The 15,632-nt window shown below is 36.6% G+C and overlaps 1 protein-coding gene across 1 annotated transcript in view; it reads left to right on the top strand.

Annotated features, from left to right (window-relative positions):
- Positions 1 to 15,632, top strand: part of PLXDC2 (plexin domain containing 2) — a 253,175-nt gene that overhangs the window by 203,164 nt on the left and 34,379 nt on the right. The gene's annotated exons all lie outside the window — the stretch shown is intronic.

The following is a 15,632-nucleotide window of genomic DNA, read 5'->3' as shown; positions in this document are numbered from 1 at the left end:
TGCAAAAGCCTGAAGAAGGCAGTGGTGGGTTTTCAATGTACCAATAATCTCCCAACAAACTTAGCACTCAGATTTGTGCAGAGGGAGGATTTTTGTTTGCTTCTGAGGGCACTGGTGGGTAGTGAGGCTCAGATATGCCTGGAACACACATAGATGTTATTTTTGTGGTGCCACAGTAGTACTGTGGTGCTCTAAAGTGAGATATTCTCAAGCAGACAGATTTCCATGTGGGTAACAAGCCTATACATATCCATTGGGAAACACAACCTTTTTTCTCAGGTACTTATTACCCCATTTAGCCAGAGAAATGTTACTACCAGGAGCACCATCTTGCATCTAATTTCTTTCCTTGCATTAGATTTAATCCATATATTGAATCATTCACATAGCCAAGTACAGTTTTGGGGGAAAACCTCCAAAACTTTATGTAAAACCTTTAACTGCACAAAGAAAATTGACCAGTGTGACCATTGCAGAAAAACTTTACTCCCCCCTGTGGGCAATCTCTGTTGGAATGAAAATTGCTTTATCCTACAGCAGTGGGTTGTTTCCTACCTGTAACTTCAACCCAGCTGCTGTGCAAGCTCTGCAATGGTTGGAGAGGCAGGTTCATTTTGGATGTGACTGAGGGCCAAATCCTCTATTCCTGCGCTCTCTACAAGCTTAAATCACCATTAGCTCCTTCATAGGGGGTCATCAAACCATCCTGTCTGAAATCCAATATGATGTGTCACACCACTTTACCATGACTGAAGCAAAAGCACATCATTTTCCTTTGACTTCAGCAGATGGAGGATGCCCCTAGGACCTAATTTCTGTTGGAACTATGTATATTTCATAACTGTTTCACGAGTAAAACTCTTCAAAGGAGATTAACTATAAATATGTAAGCTGAGATGGTATTCTAACTTTCTCCAACACAAGTATCCATGTCTATAAAATGCCTAAAACGCTTTAGCATCTGTCCCATGGAGGTCTCCAGTGGCTGAAACATGGATCATTTGCCCTTCATTATCTCTAACTTCCTGACATGTAAAAATTGGGAGAATTCATTAATGTTAGATTTGTTTACATCATCTTCTTAGGCATCTGAAAATGTTTATATACTCTAGGCACTTTGTATAGCCTGCACATTAGAGATGTCATTTTCTAGAAAAGTTTTTGACAGTTTTAAGACCACCTTGCTGTTATTTTACAGCTTCAGTTTGTAAAACCTGCTTGCATATACTGAAATAGTGAGTTCCCTTGAAAATATTTGAAGCTGATTGTCCAATAAATAAACATTCCCTAGATATTAATGTTTTTATTTTGATAAACTTCAGGAAAATCTCACATTTGGGCAGTGAAATGAAGCTGATATTTCAGAGCACATTCTTTCAATCTGTGCATCCTGAGACTCAGTCTGTCAATGTCTCATGCTTCACTTCCTCAATACAGGACTAAAGCACCTCCCAGTACCTGCAACATCAGTCAGGCTTGGTGTGGTACCATCACTCCTACATTGAAGATAAGGGAACTGGAAGGCTGTAGTACTAAGGGCAGGAGCTGTGAACAGTTTAGATTATAGCTTTACTCTGCTGTCACTGTTGGAACAAATATTCAAATTTCTAATCCTCAGAAGTGTCTGCCTTATGCCAAAAGGCTAACAGCTGGATCCACAAGGATTCTTTGCTGGCTGACTCACTTGGGTTTTCAAGGGAAGTTACACAGAATAGGAGAGCAGTACTAAAAGCAACTTTTTACCAAATTCTGTACTTAAGTATCTAGGACCAAAAATTTTCTAAGGCTCCAACACTTTGTATGAGAAAAAAATCTTCAGAAGAGTCTAAGCAGGGCTGAGCAGTGAAATGCCCCATGGGAGCCCCACGAAGCTTCTCTACTCAGTAAGGGTGACACTGCCTTGACAGAGAACCCCCAGAGGCACAGGACATAAGTGAACATTGATCCTCTGAAAACAAGTCAAGAAGAATGGCCCATTAGTTGTGGAGGTGTGTGAGCCTGGGCACTTCCTTGCATGTCTCCAGCTCAGACCAACTCCATTCCCCTCAGGCACTGGCTGCCTGGAGACCCAGGACTAGCTCCTGGCACTGCTCTCCTGACAGCCCTGCTGGGGACTTCCCTTGGCGTGAAAAAAGAAGTGATATTTTGCACTCTTATCCTTAAAAGTCTTTGTTTTCCAGAGTATGATTTGAACAATGTGGTTTGAAATCATACCAGTCTATGGTATAGACCCACAAAGTGCAAACCGCCTGCTTGAAAAGTGCCCTGAAAGAGACTGTAAAAGTTCCAGGACTGAGTGCAGTGATGAGGCAGGGCACTCCATGGACTTTAGGGAGTCATACTGCCCTTGTGTGTATGCACAGCTCCCAAAGCTTCTTATACTCTTAAAGCAATTCTGAGGTAAAAAAAAATTGAAATAATCCCATTTGTGGTGTATTTCACTTCAATGCATAGTCCTGTGTGATAACAATAGCTCTAGTTGTTTAAATGAACAGGTTATAGCTGGGGTTTATGGAATGTGTTCTGAGCAAAATGAAAAATCAGAAATGTGTCTGGGAATAGCAACAATAATGTGATTTAAGGCTTGATACTTCTAATCTTTTATTATGATAATCATTATTCCCATCTAAGCAAGTAATAAAGAAACAAGTTGTTTTGCATTCCATGCTGATTAGCTGGAAAGCAGGGAAGGAAGACTCTTTAGGCACCTGCATTTTTTAAGAAAACATGTTACATTTGAAATATGAAGTGACAGTTTTCCATGGTGCCCTTATAGTAACTGAGAAAAAAGAATTCCTATTACTTGTGTTCTGAACTTCTCGGTAAGTTTGAAATGTCTTGTTCGTTCTTCTTCCTTTAGAAGGAAATTGGAAATATGTTTAGTTAATTTTCAAATGTGAGTTCATGTCTGGAAATTTTTAGTATCAGGTAGAAGAAAAGGATAATGTTTTTTGTTTGCTGATGTGTATATCCCAATTGGCAAGACCTGATCTCATTTTAAAAAGTGTTGACTCAAACATTATAGTATTTATAAGTAACATTTTTATGTAACCTAAAATATTTATCAGCTGAGCAAAACACCTTCCCTACAGAATTTATAAAACCATAAACATAATTACTATGCTATCTGACTAGAGAAGCCTCTGGATTTATGAAAGCAAATAATTAAATCCAAATAAGAAACACATAGCTTATTGTTTGATGTCTACATTTTCCTCAGCTTTTACACCCCAACAAGGGTTGCAGATTCCACTAAAGAGCAGGGGAATGCAAACCAACCCATCCCTCAGCTTGGTGTCATCTGCAAACCTGCTGAGGGTGCCCTCGGTCCCATTGTCTGTGCCATTGATGAAGACATTAAGCAGCACTGGTCCCAGCACAGACCACTGAGGAATCTCTTTTCACCAGTCTCTGCTGTGACATTGATCCTTTGGCCACTACTTTATAGATGCAAACATCTCACCAGTTCCTCATGCACTACACCATCCAGCCACCAAATCTGAATGTCTCCAGTTTAGAGAGGAGTGTTGTGAGGAACTGTGCCAGAGGCCTTACAGAATTCCAGATAGGCGACATCCACCGAGCTTCCCTTCTCCACTGATGTTAGCACTCCATCATAAAGGTTGGTTCAAAGTGCTCACTTTTAAATACTTCCTTTTTTTAACTACTTGAAGTTTTAAGGGTTGTGGGTTTAGTTTTGGTTTTGGATTTTTTGGTTGCTTTAGGAATATTTCATAGTTCAGTTGCAAATTAAAAGATGGGAGGAGGACTGGCTGGTTTATACTCAGGCTTTTTTTATCCAAACACTATTTACCTGACAGTAGTGTGCTGTTATTATTAAATTGGTTGCAGTACCCTAGCTATTGAAATACAAACACAAAAAAAAAGGCATTTCTATGGATTAAGTAAACCACCAGAGGGAGCATATATAATCCAATCAATGTAATAGTTTCATATACAAATTACAAGGAAAATCTCCTTTTAGTTACTTTTGAAGGGCTAGAGGTTTAATACATAGTGTGTTCTGTTAAATATATTTCATTCTACCAATGTGTGTGACTTCAAGAATTTGCTGATCATACCCCTGCTTCAGACAAAGCAAAAGAAATGTGCCCAGATTCTGGATGTTTGTATGATGCCACTACAGCTGGAGGGGTTTTCTGTGAAAATATAGCTGAGTCCTAACACACAGGTCTTAACAATCAGATTGTTGAATTAGGTCACATTTACTCTAAGATAAATGAAAAGTAATGGAAGTAATGGTTTTCTAACTTGCATACAGTTTCTTTTCCAATTATGAAGCAACACATAGCAGAGAATCAGAAAGTATGGCTCTTTTTCAGAGTTTGCTCTAAAATGCAGCATATTTTTCTTTTATTTCAAAAGCTTTATTGAGAGAGCAATTGATCTTTCTATTCAAGTGCAACAAATGTATCAAGAATAAATGTGTAAATTTGTCAGCCCTGATGCATTACTGATATGAGCAATACAATAAGTAGATCTGTACTTTCTTGAGCAGAAAATTGCTCCACACCCAACTTCTTCACATATTTTCCAAGGTCCTTGCTTTTAATTTGACAAGCTAATTTGCCCTCATGCACTGCAAGAAACTGTTAGGAAATTAGCATTCAATAATTAAAAATTTTGTATGCATGGTAAGCCTGATGGGACTAAAGCAAGAAAAGACAGTGGCACAAAAGTGTTTAATGAACAAAGCATTTTCTCAAACTAGAATGAGCTCAGTGATGGTATTGTTTGATGAAAAAAGCCTCACAAGATTATAGTAATAGATATTCTCAAGTGGGATGACAGTTCTGTTAGAAGAGAGTGTTAACCTCAGTGACCCTGTAGGTACACTTAAAAATAATGGTAAATAGTAATGGTACACTTTAAAAATTGTAATAATGGTACATATCAGTAAAATGTACATAACGGTACATTGGAAAGTACTGTTAAGGAATGTAGAGGATCCTGAGCTCACAAAATGTTTTTGTTGAAGGTTAGCCTGCAGCCAGAGGAATTTGTAATTCACTGAGAATCTCACGTGGATGAATAGCAGATTACTAGCCTTTCTACTTTTTTTTGGTAAATTGGTGGAATTTGATAGTGGCTGGAGTCAGTCAAATTGTGGAATTTCTGTAATTCCCTCCAGCACAAATTGTCTGGAATAATTCCTATGATAATACTAATAAACCTAAAAATCTCAGTCTCTGAGCAGAAACCCAGTGAACATGCACCAGCTTTCAGGGGCTTCGTACAAGTCAGTGCAAGAGCAGACCATTCATTCCCCAAGCTTCTTTTCCACCCACATTCTTCTGCAGTACTCACCGATGTTCTCAGCAGCTCCATAAAATATCCTGATTCTAACATTAATAGATTTGATATCTTACTAAGGGAATTTGAATCTTGCTTTCACACAAGAAATAGCCAGTCTTCTTGCAGCCCCAGGATTAGTCACACATATGCATACCCTGCTTTGTTTTTCTGAATAACTCAGAACAGCATGAGGACAGCAGTTATGCTCATAACTGATGCAAATTTTTAAGAAGTTCAAGACTGGGTCATAAAACTTTAAATTATTTCTAGAAAAGGAGCAGAAGATTGCTACAATTCTCATTAATATGAAATCCTTATATTTCTGTTAAAATATTTTCTATTATATCCTGAACCTGAAGATGGGGAAGCATTTTGAAGATTTTTAATCTAGGTGTAAACACAGTGATCAATTTAAGACACGTCACTCACACTATTAATATTCTAGATAAGTGTTTCTTACCATATCATTTGCTTTTCAAAATTTGAGATTGTTTTCACTAACTGGATGTTCACAATAACATCCTTTGCCAGAGTTGTTGCTGTGTCTTCTGGAGCTTGGAGACTCTGTTCATTAACCACTGTGCAGGTTCCTGTGATATCCAATTTTGCAACACAACTTGGACAAGACATCACAGTTAATATGGAAAGGATCACTGCCTGGACTGTTCTAAGACCTTCCTCTAAAGTCTCTCTCATGTACTGTTTATTACCAAATATATGACATTCCTAAGGTGTTTTTTATAAATGCAGGAAGTAGCTACCAAAGATACAGAGGACAGTTAAGCACTTAAATCTCATTGAGGGGAGGGATAGAAGACATACAGCTGTTATATATATCTTAGGTAATACTTAATTTTGCTGATTAATTTGGAAAGAAGATGACAACATCTGTATTTCATTTCCATGTTTAAATTCACAGATGCACCTAAGACACCAAAATGACAATAGGTGTAATATAATAGCTATAAAAATAGGTAGCAGTACAATTCTTTTCTTTAGAAACTTTTGCCACAATTCTTTTAAATACTAGTAATATTTTATTCTTCATTTATTGCATTAGAACAATAAGAAAAAGCCCACCTCAGTCTTTAATGAACCATTTATATCTAGAACTGCACTTTCTGGGCCAGTCATAAGTCTTTCAAATCACAAGAGAGCTTAGTACAGATTTAATTCCTCATTTTTTGTTTATCCTGAGGGTGATAGCCATTCCAGTGGGTACTGCCACACTGTATTAGAGAGGTATTTACTCTGGGATTAAACTTCAGGGTTTTTCTGACAGAAGTATGCCACATTCAGTCCCATTGCAGCCCAAAATTCTTTTCAATTTGGTTTCCTTTTCATCTGTTCATATCCATGTTTGAATTCAGAAAAATTCCTATTTGATTGCAGACAGGTGACACTCACCCTTGAAAGGGTTCCACAGATGCTTTATGATGTTATTTATACATACACTAGACATTTTAAGAAACTTGACTCAGGCTTGTAGTCATCATTTTGTGTGTGATAGGCTGTCTCTCTCTCTTGTGGGTTCCTACACAAGACATTGTAGACTTTCTGATTCCCAAATAAATGCCTCAAATGGTCATCTACCATAATTATTGGAATTTAATTGTATAATACAAAGAATGCAAGGGACATTCAAATTCAAATTTCAAATAAAACAGACTTTTCTGATAACAAATTAAAATGCATAGCAACACTGCATTAAATAAATTCTAATACAATGTGGTTAGGAAGATAACTTTCATAATACATGTTGTGAAATGTGAAGTACAGGTAGATGATGAATAGATGAATACATAACACAAATGAGAAAAATTAGAAAAACTAGGTTTGTTACTTAGACACAAGACTGCTTAAAAAATGCTGAGAGGGATGTTACCACATAAGGCAAAAACTTTACCTGCTTTACCTGCATTCAGAAAAAGAGCTTCAAGAAGGTTTTGAAATCTTCAGATAGGAACATTGCTGTATGAACCCATGTTCAAAGACAGAGGAATGCAGTCAGGGTCACAAACTTCTCACTGGTTGTCTCACTATAATATATTGTACCAAAAAACAATGAGATAATTTAACATCATGTCTACAGCATCATTTCTGCTCTACTTAGGTTATCTTCTTGACACTCAGGCTGTTTCTTCCATTTCTTGTTGTGTGTAAAGTCCCAAATTATATCTTTTTCACACCTCTGAAATTTCCCACATTTTCCTTAACTAGCATTAATTTGCAAGTGTTATCTTTATTTGCTAAACTACTGATGTTTTTATCCAGTTCTCTCTCTGTTGACTATTATGTAAAGGTCTTTATACTATTTCGTGCTAACTACTATTCCTGTGCTACTGAAAGAGTCCTGAGTGAGCTGACCATCTTCCACTAATGGAAACAGTGGATTCTAAAATAGCTCAGGGTCACTTCTCTAACCGTGTATGTCAGGATATATGCTTTGACTTTGAACATAGTAGAACTTCAGGGTTCTAATATGAAAGTTAAAGGGAATAAAAACCAAACATAATTTGGTTCTTAGTTTCTCAAGGGCTCTTAGGCCTCACAAGAGCAGTTTCTGAGCCAAATAGATAAGTAAGCTTCCCCTGATGAAGCTAACTAGTTTTTCTAGTTGGATTTCTAAATGAATTTGTAATCAAAAAAGGATAGGATAGTACTATAACAGGATAGTTCCATTATCCAGCATTGCCCATTTTGCAATGCTTTTATGCGTTGCTACACATGGAGCAGTGATGCTGCTATTTTGCACTATATCTTATCTTCTCTTTCAATGGCCTGAAATAAATCAACTGTTCTGCCTACAACAGATGAACAAATTGGACATTTTTTTCTGTCTCAAAAATGGTGTATTAGAAAATGCACAAATTTGGCCAACCCCAGTTTTATGAGTTTAGGATAATTTTTTTTAATAGAAAAGATCTATAAACAGATTAGTAAAAATAATGATTGTGTAGTAGGTTCATTCTGTCTCATAGACCCTCTCAGTAGAATAATTTAGTGAGAAACAAGGTACTAGATTTCTTTACCTTCATGTCTGAGATAAACTTAATTTGTAGTTCCAAACTACAAATTACCAGAGAATGGTATGTTCTAAGAAATTACTTGTTGGGTAACTTTTATCAAATATTTGAATGTTCATGAATCTATATTTCAGAAGCCATATACCACCTACCCATTGTAGCCTAAACTGTTGACCTAGATAAAATTTTCTCAACTGGTCCCCTTCTTTCCTTATTTCAAGTATTTAAAAAAAAAAAAAAAAATGAAACAACAGAAACTGAGACCAAAGCATTTCAGGAATGTCAAAACTCAGGGCTATTCTGTGGAAACAGGCAGCCCAGATTGTCACACCTGACTCTAGGATAATTTTTAGGATGAACGTTAATCTCCTATTTTGGAAGTATTAGATTTTTTCCTTTCATATAAGCTTCCAACCCACTGCATTATCATGGAGGTATCTATCTTCCACCATTTTTTTTATGATCACTCTTAATTTCCTTTGTTCTCATTACAAGGGAAATAAATAAAACAAGGAATAAATAAATAAAATAAATCAAGTATTTTTTAACGGAATCAACATAGATTTTTAAATGAAAGCTTTTTGCACTTTATCAAATTTTCTTTTTCTCATTTTTCATTGAAATATAATGCAGAATGGTAGCCCCAGTGACTTTTACAAGCATAGTTCATCTTCTCATACAAAATATCTTTTTACATAGTATCACAAATTTAACGCAGCCTGGGAAGCTGCCCGGGCATTGTAAAACAATTGTGTGTGTTCCTAAAACAGTTGTGATGTTTCCTGGTGTGATTTCAGTCCATGCCCAGGAGCACTGTCCAGAACAGTTCCCAGGCATGGTGCAGGGATTGGGCTGTTCCAAAGGTTATTCCCAGCTGGCTATTTATGTGCAGCCTCCTCCTTTTCAAGGTTGAGAGAGTTTGCTCCCTCAGGCATAGGCCATTGTGTGCCAGCAGTCTTCAGTGCCAAAGAACATTTCTGGGCATGGTTATTGTACTAGTGTGGACAGAATGATCACAATTGCCTTAATTGCTTTCCAGAAGTGCTAACCTCTTATAGTTGTACTCCTCAATATAAACTGAGCATCACTGAGATCGTATTTGCCTCACAGCCTCCTAGATATCATTCTATAATGAAGCACCATGAATAAAGTCTCTTTTTTTTGGCATATTTTAAATTTTACCTATTACTAAACACAAAACACTCGTCAAAAGTTTTTCTTTAAAGAAATCTGAAATTCATGTCTCTTCATAAATTTTGGATTATCTAAGATTAGAATGACCTCAAAAAAACTGCTCCATTTCCTAACATAGTCTTCAGATTTTTTATAGCATATACATTTCTTAGTCTTTCCAGTCATGTAAACTCAGGAATTCTCTAACGTGTTCTTGTAGAAGATATTCTTAGCTTAGGGAAATAAATGAAATTTTATGAATACGCTTCCTTAAATGTCATCTTTAGTTCCCTCTCTATTCAGATCTATTAACTCTTCCAATATCTGCATTATCATAATGCATTAATGAAATCACTGGATATCACAACAAATATCAATATGTACCATTAATTAGGAAACTGAGGAGCTCCTCCTGTTCTGCAATTCTTTTGTGATCTCTTTTGATGACTGGTCCTGCTCAATGCTGACTTCAGAATTGGGCTCACTTTTAGAATAAAAAATGAGACACAATTAAGATACTATTTTGGGAAACAAATAGCTTTCTAAACTTTAAGTTGCTTTGAACATAACCAGTAATAGGATGATTCATGTCCTTCCTTGTTTTGCCCTCTCTCTGAAGAGTTCACTGAGTTTTAACAGAGGGTGTTTTTCTTAGTCCTAATTCACATACTTTTATAAGCATATAAGCATTGGATTATGCAGAGTGAGTTTAGCACTCTGTGCCTCCTTTGCCTGTCATAGCTCCTGCTTCCTTTCAGTTCTTACTCTTTTTAGAGCTGTGAATGAGACACAGCAGGGGCAGTAACCCAGCACTAACCAAGCCATTGCTGCAATTCTCCTTCTTGCAGCTCAGATGCTGCTGCCCACCAGTACTGAACCAGCCGTGGTGCACACTGCATGATTACTGGGGTTCCTGTGTGATAACAGACACGTGAACAGTCCTTTTCATGCAGTCTCCAGGCACTAGGTCATTTTTATCCTGCCACAAGGACTCTACTAGTTGTTATCTACTGTTATCAGCGTGAGTTTTTTCAAAGGAGGAACATCCCAGTAAAGAACCAGAATAAAAAAGAGCATGGGCAATGCGTGAATGAGATCTGTGCCTTGATACACGTCACCTGAGACTTGATGTTTTTCAATTTAATTCCCAGTTCTACCATTCATATGTCTGTGAGTACTATGGGAAACACAGAAGCTGTGAAATAGTGCATGCTCATCTGGTTTTCAGAAAATCTGGGCTTAATTCTAGATTCTGTTACAAATTATGTGTTATCTCAGCTGATCATTCCATGTCTCCTATGTTCTGTTTCCTTATCTCTAAAGTGGAAAAAAGAAACACTTTCTCCAAAGACAGCTTTCATACTTTTATTTTTAAAATGAGACTAAATCAATGGATATGCAACAATAACTGTAATTCTGAGATAGTGTCAGCTGCATGTCCAAAGATAGAAAATAGTTCAGACAATCATGTTAGAAAGAAGAGCTAAATTGTGGTTTTTAGGATCACTAAACAGAATGTAAAGTACATCCAGTAGTACTTCAGAGCTGTTTGCATCAAACCCTGAGAAGTTACTTGTGTGCCAAACATGCAGCAATGCCAACGGATCAGAATTCTCTGCTAACTTCTGTTGCTATTAGCTCTTTATACCCACTTTGTGCAGGTACAAATGCACAAAGTCAAAGCAGTGGCAACTGTAATCTAGTATGAGGGACTAATCTCAGTGTGGTTCCTTCCCAGACAACACATTTGATGTAAATTTCTGCTGATTCTGTTGGAAATGCCAGTACCATAATCTCATAAATTTGACTCTAGGGTCCTCCTCTTACACTATCTTTTTCCTTCTAACTGTTCAAAACAGAGCCTTTAGCAAAAGCATATTTTTTATTCTTTATCTGCTTTTCAGCATGTTTCCTTTATTGTTGTAACTGACATTAAGTTTATAGAAAATATCCTCCTATTCTTCTTTAATCAGAACTCTGCCAAGTCTCACTTTAACCACAATTTGATCTTTTTCTTTCTAGTGGAATTGAAAATAAAACTTACTTCTTTTATCCCACTTTTATTCTTAGCCTCTTTCAGCAGAAGGAGTTCCCTGTGGGAGTCTTTATTTTCCACTGCCTATTGAAATGTTGTGTCAGAGTTACAAAAATTGAGGCTTATGCATGTTCAGTCATTCTCTGAAAAATAACAGCTTGGATTTTTACATCTTTTCTTTCTATGTTTATTTGATATTTCAGGAGTATTTTACACAACAGGTAGCTATATTTTTCCATGCTTTCCATCCCATAAAGTTGTGGAACCATTGTCAGGCTGAAGATTGACTGCTGAACTTTGTTCCACTCTGATCATCCTTATCGTTACCTGAATGTTTTAAATTTTGAGCAGAGAATTATGTTTAAACAGTGGTGGAATTCAGTGTTACATCAACTATTAATTACGCCTTTGTAACATTCAAATTCTTCATAAACATTAGAGTAGTACAGGTTGATTTTAGTTTCAAATCCTTGTATTCAACTAGTCAGATATTTTTATTTTACAAGAGCAAGATGGGAGCAAGTCCTCTTCCAACTAATCAAATTGTCCTCCTACTCTGAAGTACAGTTTAATTAAGCAATATTTAAGTAAAATATAAGTACAGAGAACATATTTATGCTAGAATTCAGATATATGATTAGGAGTACTGAGCTAAGTGATAAGTACCAATGCTACTCAAATACCGTAAAAATGCATACCATAGTCACTTACAGTGACACTTCACATGAACTCTATAAGCATTTTGAGCTGTGATTAAGTTCTGCATTTGAAAGTGGAAAATAAAAAAGGAAGGAAAATTCAATCTTTCCCCAAACAGCACAGTGTGGCAAGAAAGTGATATTTTAAGGGTGAAGGAACCAAATTGGAGCCTGCTCTGTGGTAAAGGAGACGAAACCAGACCAAGCACAAAGATAAACATTTTTTCCTCCAAAAGTCACTCTATGATTAGAGTTCAGTTGGACAAACACAAAGTTCCAGTATTTTTTAATTATTATATTTATATTTATTTTTTACTTTCTATCTCACCTTGGAAAGAAATTTCACTTTAAAATGTTCTAATTTTTCTTTTAGTAATTCAAACATCCTAGCAACTGTCTTAATCCTTTCATAATGTGATGGTCCTTCCTTAATGGTTGAATTCAGAAAAGAGTTCTGCCTCTTCAATTTTCTGTCTAATTTTCCAGATTAACCTTTTATTTAGCTGAGTTAATAAACCTTTTAAATGAGCTAAATCATTACATGGTATTTACAAAATCATTTCAGATTTCTGGAATGCCTTTCATTTCCAAAAATCTGCTCTTTACATACTCTTACAGAGCCAAAAAATACTAGGAAATTATTGGTTTAAATTATATGAGCTATGCATTTCAATGCTTTTGATTGTCATCCTCCAGCTCAACCTAATGAAAAGGTTTTTCCATCCAGACTTTGCCCCTTTTCTTCCTAATAATTTTCCATTAAGTTTCTATATTTAACACGTTAAACCCTTTTCTGCATTCAGGTTATCTTATTTATTATTAGTGTTATTATCATCATCATTAATCCTCATTGAATTCTTTTTAAGAAAAGTAGCAGAGCATTTCATGTCCTGCACTGAGTGGAAACTTCGAGTATTCTCTGCCAAATAAAGGTAAAGGGATTTTGGTAAATAGGATGACATCTTCAGCTCCTTTCTGGCTACATACAGTTCCCTGAATGGATTCTGACAGCTTTCTTCTTACTCAGACTGAGCTGCATTAGTTGTGCCATTAGTCGAGTTGCATTAGTAGCTATATGTGTAGAGACATTCATTTTCCATTTCCTCCATGAACCAGTACTCCAGAGTTCCACACAAACCCTGAAATTCCTTGCATTTCATAAATGTCCCTATTTTCATTTCCTAGAACATCTTTATTATTGCTTTCCTAGGAGCTGAATTTGGGCATCACTTGAAAATGAAGTTGTTATGAAATAGCCGTGTTGACAGATGGCATAAACAGCGCAGCAAATCAAACCTGCTCCAATGTTTTAATGGCAACAGGGAATTATCACCATGCCACTAAATTAAGGTCTTAAAAATGCAGTCAGTAACGCGGGTGCTGCACTGAAATGACAGTTTCCAGAGCTCTAACTCAACGAGGCAGCAACAGTAGCTGCTGCTGCAGACATGCAGTGATTTATGCCTCAAAGGAAGTTCACAAACAGGTTTTCCAGGAGACTATCTCATTCCTGATAAAGCTCTTTCTGATAATATTGTTTGGACTCACTATGCATCAGTGGAAAATGTTAAATAAGCAGTGCCCAGGGTTTAATGTATTTTTTTCAAGGCAGAGTCTTCTCAAGACTACCTCACATGTTTGAAAGAGCCATTCCAAGTCCTTGAGTGTTACATGCAGTTTTTGGTGGTTGGTTAATTCCTGGTGAAAAAAAATTAACCCCAAAAACGTTACTCACCCCTGTAATTCATTAGTTTGTAAGAAAATACTTAAGAACTGTAAGTGAGTGCACCTGGGATACATTTTTATTCATTTAATCTTTGGAGCCTTAAGTTTCACACCATTTATATATAAGATAAAATCTAGGTTTGTTTAATCCCTACTAGCTCTAAGTACACTGGGTTGAATTAGCATAGATATGCAACAGCAGTAACTGCCTCAAGTGGAGGAATTGATAGAGTGGCTTGATTTCATGTCTAAATATTTGGTTTGGTTTTCTCATGTACTGAATATCCTCAAAAGCATTTGAGCCAAAGCAGTATGAATAAAATGTGATGGATTTATGTTTTCAGTACATCTGAAAAATCAGTCTAGTCCTGTTTATAGGCAGAGAAATTGCTAATGAAGATCTTCAAATTTTAAAGAAATTTAGGGGAGACTTAAAAAAAAAGTTCTATTCATACGTGGAATACCATGTTATCATTTCTTTCTGCTTAGTAAAGGTCTTCTGGTTCTTTCAAACATTCACAGAGACAGAACACCACAGAGATGGAGAAGCAGCACCGAGTTCCCAACATAGCACTGATTCACTCACAGTTCAGCAAGAGAACACTTTTCAAGTGGTCTTTATTCATAGAATTTTTTGGGTTTGAAGGGACCTTTAAAGATTACTCTGAGCAGCCCCACTGGCATGGGCAGGAACATCTTGCAGTAGATGCAAGGATGCACAAAGCACCATTCAACCTGACCACCTTGAACACTTCCAACGATGGGACATGCACAATTTCTCTTGACAGTCTATTCTAGTGACTCACCAGCATCACTGTGAAAATCTTCTTCCTTATATCCAATATTATTCTATTCTCTTTCATTTAAAACCATTACTCATGTTCTGTCACTACTTTGATAAAAGGTCTCCCTCCATCTTTCTTATAAGCTCCCTTTAAGTGTGGAAAGCCTGTAGAGGGTTTTCCTGAAGCCTTCTCTTCTCCAGGCTGAGCAGCCTCAATTCCCTCAGCCTGTCTTCATAAGAGAGGTGCTCCAGCCCTGTGATCAACTTTGTGGCTCTCTGGACTGCTCCAGCACGCCAATGTCCTTCCTATGTTAGGGGCCTCATGCATTGGGAAGCAGATATAATAAATGTATTTCTCTGAAATACATTTCTGGTTTGAACATTCCTCTCTTAACAGCAATGGGTGTTTGGAGAAGCCAGTTGCTATAGTGTGTGAAAATTGGCACCAGTTACTATTGGGGTATTTCTTTTAGTAATATTGCAAACGATGGAATGTGGTATGCAATGCAGGTGTAACGAGAAAATGAACATTTTTCTCAAAATCTTTTCTCAAAGACATTGTAGATTCTGCTCAGAATAATTATATGGAGATTTTTCTTACCCAAGTGTGTTGTTAACATTGTTTACATCTTCTTGTAACATCCTCTCCTTCTGTAAAAATAATTATGGTGTTCCATTTTTCCAAATGAACTGCTCCCTTGCTTCAAGTAGGTGTACTTGACGTGTCTTGTCATCTTTCAATTCTTTGTAAACAAAAAAAAGGACTCTGAAATACAGCTAACCACAACCATGGCCTTATTTTTTTGCCTAGTCTTATTAAAAGACAGCAAAAAGCTGGTTTTTATACATTCAGGTAAGTTATGACCATGGCTGCC

This window comes from Melospiza melodia, chromosome 1 (assembly GCF_035770615.1).
Source record: "Melospiza melodia melodia isolate bMelMel2 chromosome 1, bMelMel2.pri, whole genome shotgun sequence".
Classification (NCBI taxonomy): Eukaryota; Metazoa; Chordata; class Aves; order Passeriformes; family Passerellidae; genus Melospiza; species Melospiza melodia.
This window is presented reverse-complemented; position numbering and strand designations above follow the sequence as displayed.